Source organism: Condylura cristata, unplaced genomic scaffold (assembly GCF_000260355.1).
Source record: "Condylura cristata isolate star-nosed mole 26May11 unplaced genomic scaffold, ConCri1.0 scaffold00020, whole genome shotgun sequence".
In the NCBI taxonomy this organism is placed as follows: Eukaryota; Metazoa; Chordata; class Mammalia; order Eulipotyphla; family Talpidae; genus Condylura; species Condylura cristata.
The window spans coordinates 2,281,119-2,287,831 of NW_004567121.1; the positions used below are offsets into that span (position 1 = coordinate 2,281,119).

At 47.3% G+C, this 6,713-nt stretch overlaps 1 protein-coding gene across 2 annotated transcripts in view; it reads right to left on the reverse strand.

The window, feature by feature from the left end:
• Positions 1 to 6,713, reverse strand: part of ZNF514 (zinc finger protein 514) — a 24,243-nt gene that overhangs the window by 5,832 nt on the left and 11,698 nt on the right. The gene's annotated exons all lie outside the window — the stretch shown is intronic.

The window sequence follows — 6,713 nt, forward strand, 5'->3', positions numbered from 1 at the left end:
CCAGCTAGAGGTGCCTGCACAGACTCTGTGGTTTGGGGACAGAGGGAGCTCAGGGGCAGCCCTAACTGCACCCACCGGAGAGAAACACCCCCCCACTGCTGTCTCAGTGTGCCCATAGGCTCGCTACTCTGCACTTCCAAAATGTAGGCCCTCCCGAGGCTTTTGAAAGTATAAACACAGAGAAGACCTTCAGGGAACTGAAAGTCCAGCCTGCAGGCACAGCCAGGGTAACAGTACCAAACAAGGCCCATAAGCCACAGGCAGGGACACAGTCCAGCTCTTCCTGAGAAGCCGCAATCCCTCTTCCCAAGCACCCTTACCCCTCTGTGGTGTTTTCTGAGAGTCCCCTGTTCTAGGACTTTGTAAACATTGGACCTTTGAAACAAAACTACTCCCAACCGTGCCAGAGAAGTGCGTAAGAGCAGGCGAGGGGAGGTGGCAGAGTACAGTGCAGCTGGCACCTCTCACTCCACTGGGCAGTGGGCAATGGATGCCTGAGGATCCTGCCTCAGGGACTCTGGTCCAGTGCATGGGAGGAGGGGCCCGAGGACCTGCCTTCCCGGAGCTCACAGGTGCTGCTAGGGCTGCTGGCCTACAGGCCACACAGCAGCAAGCACCTACAGGGGCAAGAGCAGGTGCGGGAGTCCCAAAGATTGGACCCAGCTCTGCCAGAAGCCAGTTCTGTGACTTTGGGCTGTGAAGGAGAATGAAGAGTCAGGTTCAAATGTCTGCTTGGGGAGGGCTGCAAATTCTAACTTCGGAAAGAGTGGCTTCAAACCTCCTGGGTCACCTGGGCTGCCCTGTCCCCAGCAACGAGGGGGTGGGGGTAGGCAGGAGGTTAGAAGAGCTAGAAGAAGATCATTGCTTAATGAAGCAAATGGGTGGCAAGGCTCCAGGGAGCCCCCCTAAGCCTGCTCCTCTCAGAGGCTTGCTGTCTCCCTGCCACTGCAGCAAGAGATCCTCCCCTGCCCCGTGCCCTCTCCTCTGCAGGGCAGGTCTGTGGGGCCTGTCCTGGCCATCCCTTCCACTTCCACTTTGTTCTCAGGATGCTGGGACTTCACACTGCTGGGCCAAGGAAAGTAGTTGCACACTCTGCCTCTCCAGTGGGGTTCCCAGGCCTCTTTCTAGGGTCCTCTTCCTCCCAGGCCCCATAGGAACTCCTTGGGAGGGATTCTGGCCCTCTGCACCCTTGAGAGCAAACCTGATCCTGTGGAGTCCATAGCTGGGGCTAAAGGCGACGTCCTTTCACTAGGTCCAAATCTCAGTCCTTCAGCACAGACCCTGTGGTCTTCTCGGGGCTCCTGAGGCTTCAGGAAGCGGGGAGCGAGCTGGCTGACAGGGGCATTCCCACTCTGGTCCCGATATCCAGCTGCCCAGCAGGGCCAATGTAAGGCTGTCAGACCCTAAGCCCCGTGCAGGTCGCGGCTGCCCGGCGGCGCGGGGCTTCTATCCCACTGGAGGGCGCGCTCTGCAAGCCCGCAGGGACCATGACCAGGAGGCAGGGCGCAGGCACACCGGCCACCTCGATGTCCCCGCGCTCCTCTGCTGCCCTGAGACAGGCGGTCCCCGAGGACAGCCTTACAGGGACAGGGTCAGATCCTGCTATTTTGCCGCCCAGTTCCAGGTGTCCACAGCCTCTTGCAGGCACGCAGTGGAGGGACACCCCCAACTCTGCAAGGGCGCCGGGGGCGGTGCCCAGCGCAGGATTGCCATCCTCGGGCTTCCAAACTCTTGAGAGTGCGGGGACACTCACTCCCAGCCCACTTCAGCCCCGCCTCCCGGGCACTGGGCGAGCCTGCGCAGACTGTCCCCCGCTGGGTCAGCGGCTGAGTGGTCAGGGGCGGGTCTTCCGGCGCAGATACGGCTGCGCCTGCGCCCTAGTGAGATTGGCGCAGGCGTCGCTGTTAGCCGGGAGTGGTCCCGCGACACAGCCAGGGGGGTGGAATTTCACCCTACTGCCCCGATGGGCTAAGACCTGGAAGCAACACCCATCTTCAGGTGCCTTCTTTTGTCTAGGTCCCATACCCTGATTTGGGGCTTTCCGATTGAAGTCCCTGGAAATTTGTTAAAGAGGAGCCAAGAGAATCTGTTAAATGAGGGTCCCCGGAGGGTCTCCAGGCGCGTGCGTCTTAGAAGGCGCCCGGGAGATAACTGGCTGGTCACTCCTCGCTCCTGACTGCCATTCTATGGCTGTCTGCTCCGCTTTCTCCCACTGCCCCCCGTTTCAGCTAACTTTCTCCTGTTTCAGAAAGGGGAGTAACTAGGGACCTAAAAGAAATGGGGAAACGATTGAATGTTAAAACCGTAGTTTTCTGGAGGCCGTCCGCAACCAAAGAAGGTGCCCGGAAGATTGCTTTACAGATCGTACTTAGGACTTTGGGGGAAGCCACCCATTATATCAGGTGGCTTTATCCTTTCAATCTGTTTCACTTAAACCACCACTCAGAGCGGCACTGATGGCCAGAATGGCACAGCAAGTGCCCAGTAATAAGTCTTCTTCCTCCTCAAACCTTGATGGATAGTGGGCGTGAATTCCTTGGGAACCATGGCTGGTAGCGTATCTGTTCTCTTCCTCTGAAACCAAAATGGTGAGAGGATGGACAAATGAGAAAAAAAATGTTGATATCATTGGTGGCGCAAGGTAATTAGGTAGAAATGGAACTTCTTCAGAAGAACTTGAGTGGCCCTGCCTGTCCCTGATATCTTTCCTTTTGACATTGGCCTACTAGAATCTGTAATTTTCAGCTGACACCAGATCACTTCCTTCTCACATCCAACCAGCTGCCACACTCTAAATTTTCTTTACAATCAGTCTACCTTGGCCCACCCTGGTGGCACAGTGGGTTAAAGCACAGCACTGAGAAGCTAAAGCCACTTCAGCATGAGTTCGATCCCCGCCTGCCCCAGGAGTGCCCACATGGTGTGGCAGACCTCTCCTGCCCTCCGGCTGCTCCCCTCAGCAGTGTACTTCATCCATCTGCCTGTTCTGCTCCCCACTCTGTCTCTGGTGAAGCCTCTCACCCTCCGCATCTCTGGCCTGTACCCCAGTTCTGTATGAATAAGTAAATAAATCTTAAAAAAATAAAATCAGTCTATCTATCTACCTCTCCTTTGTTCAGGCCTCTACATCCCCTAGCCATACTGTAACACTATTCTTTAGAGAGGTCTGGCTTCTTCTAGTCTGTCCCCTTAACATCTGTAAGACAGGCCTTGCTCAGATAATCAGGACTGCTCTCATCACAGACCTGGTCTAGGACTTAAATGGTAAGGTGTATTCTATCTCCATTTTGAAGGTTTTTTTTCCATCATAAATTGATGTTGAATTTTTTGGGAAAGATTTATTTATACATACAGAACTGGGATACAGGGCAGAGGTGCAGGAGCAGTGGGAGGATTCACTAGAGACAGAGTGGGGAGCAGAACAGGCAGATGGACAAAGTCCACTGCTGAGGAGAGCAGCGGGCAGGTCAGGAGAGGTCTGCTGCACCATGTGGATCACCTCCAGGGCGGGGATGGAACTCATGCTGAAGTGGCTTTAGCTTCTTAGTGCTGTGCTTTAACCTACTGCACCACCAGGGAGGGCCCGGATGTTGAATTTTATTGACTGCTTTCTACACATACACACATATGTGAATCTTATCTTTCCATTTATTAATGAGGTGAAGTATAATGATCAATTTTCCTATGTTGAAACATCTTTGCATTTCTAAAATAAAATAAATCCCTCTCGGTCATGTTTGATCCTTTTAATGCATTGTTGAATTTGGCTTGCCAAGATTTTTTTTAAGATTTACTGTATTTATACATACAAAACTGGGTAGAGGTATGGCCAGAGATATGGAAGGTGAGAATTGACCAGAGACAGAGTGGGGAGCAGAACAGGTGAAATACATTGCTGAGGGGGGCAGTGGGTGAGACAGGAGAGGTTTACTACGCTGTGTGGGTCAGCTCCTGAGACTTAACACCTATGCCACCAAGCAGGCCCTTGCTAAGGACTTTTTGAGGACTTTTACATCTAAGTTCATCAGGAATATATTTTTCTGTAGTTTTATTTGTTGTTGTTAGGGGGAAATACGCAATTTCAACATATTAAACAAACATGACACATAAAGACACTATGAATAAAATACTTTGTTTTGCAGAGACTGCTTCTCCTCCTTCTCCAAATTCACAGAAGTCCGTTGGCCACTGTTGATGAAACTGCAGTGCGCATGACCTGTACTCGCGGGTTGTAACCAGCCCAACCAGCACACTGTGTAGTGGCTGTCTCTCAACTTCAGTAGAGCAGAGACAATAGCCCTGCTCACTGAAGCAACCAACAAAAGCATAGTTTGGCATTCAGTGGGATTTCCACTTCTTCCAGAATGACAGTATGTGGATGCTCCTGGTCTTTGCTTTTCCACATAAATTTTAGAACTAATATGATATGAACTAAGACCAGTAACTAACAGAAAACAACTATTATAGAAAAGGGCACACAAAAGTAACAGATGAGAATAAAATTCGTTTAGCAATAGTTGGTAGGTCTATGTACTCGATTTCTAAAAGCTTTTGTTGTATATCATAAAATTCACCCACTTATGTGCACAATACAGTGATTTTTAGTAAGTTTGTCAAATTTCTCAACCATCACCACAATCCTCTTTTAGAGCATTTCTATCAACCTAATAGTACTCTGGTAACATCTGTAGCTACTCCTGATTGCTAACTACAGTCACTACTCCTAACACCAGGCCACCACTAATCTATTTTTGTGTCTGAAGATTTGCCTTTTCTGTACATTTCATATGAATGGAACAATATATGTCCTTAGCATCTGGCTATATCATCTACAATAATGTTTTTAGGTTTTGCTTTTATTTATAATACCCATATTTGTATGCTTTTAATGTTTAAATGTTTTTCATTTTTCTTTAAAAAATCAAAATCTAGTAGCATAAAGGTCTAATAAAAATTGCTTTTTGCTCAAACTTAAAAACACTACTCATTGCCTTTTAGGGAAAGGTAAGACTTGTTACAGAGAAATGAGTTCATGGGACTTTTACACAGAGAATGCCTCAATCTCTTAATGTCTTAACTACAGCTGTGAACCAGGAGGAAAGAGACCCAGCCCAGCTAGGTCTGCAGGCCAAGGCAATTTCTGAAGGTGTTTCCCTAGCTCTAAAATATGGTTGGCCTAGATCACTGGCATTTCTCTATCATTCTCAGTCTCAATCTCTTCACCCACACAAGAACACCCTCACTTCATAAATAACAATAGGGAGAAAAGCCAAAAAGTATACTTATAAAAATATAACTGCCTGATAGATAATCACCTGGCTGGATGGTTTCTTAGTTTCTTCTCTAGATTCATGATTTTCAAAAGTGAAATAAACTTTCTTCATGTATACTAAAATCCCAAGTTTTCTCTTTGGGTTAAAGCCTTATTGTATGTTGAGATATAAATTATACAGGTGGGGTTTTCCAGTTTCACTAAATGTAAAGTACAAATTCTCTAATGTGCGAATGGGTGGAACATCCATGAAGATTTTCCCACTGCATTACATTGCCAAGATCTCTATCTAGTACAGTGAAATTGCTGATGTTTATAAAGGGGGTGGTTTGGCTGAGAACTCGCCTACATTCACCATATTCACAAAAATTTTTTATAGGAGGAATTCTAGTGCCTAATACAGGATAGCTCTGACTCAATGTCTTCCTCATTTAGTGTTTTTAAAGATTTTCTCTTCAGTGTTTGTTCTTGATACTTAGTAACAGAAAAAGTATTACTAAGAGCTTGTGCCACACTATCAAGAATTCTCAGCAGTGTGATTTTTTTTTTAGGAACATCATGTGACTAAAGGTTGTTATACTTATTATATTGATAAAGTTTCTCCACTGTATTAGTTGTATATGAATTATGTGTGTCCTCTTACTAAGGAATTTTCAAATTCATTACATTCACCAACTTTCTCACAAGGACAAATCCCTAGTGTCTGATAGGGAGGAAGTATGAGAGAAGACTCACCCTCTTTAGCGACAATGACTGCACATCTCTTTAGTAAATACTCTGTACGGCTGAACAGGATGTTTCCTCCAACCTGGCCTTCCTGCACACTTTACCTTTATATAGTCTCTGTTTAATATGTTTTCTGCAGAATTAGTGATACATCTACTCCAGAGGAAAGCCTTCCTGAATTGGCTGAGTTCATAGACCTTTTTTCCCAGCATGGCTTTTCTGATGTTTAGTAAGAGATGCAGTATGTGCAAAGCCTCTCCCACACTCATTACATCTGTAGGGCTTCTCTCCAGTATGAAATCTATAATGCTGAGTGAGGGATGAACTCTGGCTGAAGGCTCTCCCACATTTATTACATTTGTAGGGTCTCTCTCCAGTATGAAACCTATAATGTACAATGAGAGAGGAACTCTGGCTGAAGGTTCTCCCACACTCCCTGCATTCATAAGGCTTCTCTCCAGTATGAGTTCTCTGGTGCTTAATAAGGGATGAAGTGTGACCAAAGGCTCTCCCACATTCGTTACATTTGTAGGGTTTCTCTCCAGTGTGAAATCTGTAATGTAGAACAAGAGATGAACTCTGGCTGAAGGTTCTCCCACATTCGCTGCACTCATAGGGCTTTTCTCCAGTATGAGTTCTCTGGTGTTTGATAAGGGATGAAATCTGACCAAAGGCTCTCCCACACTCCCTGCATTCATAGGGCCTTTCTCCAGTA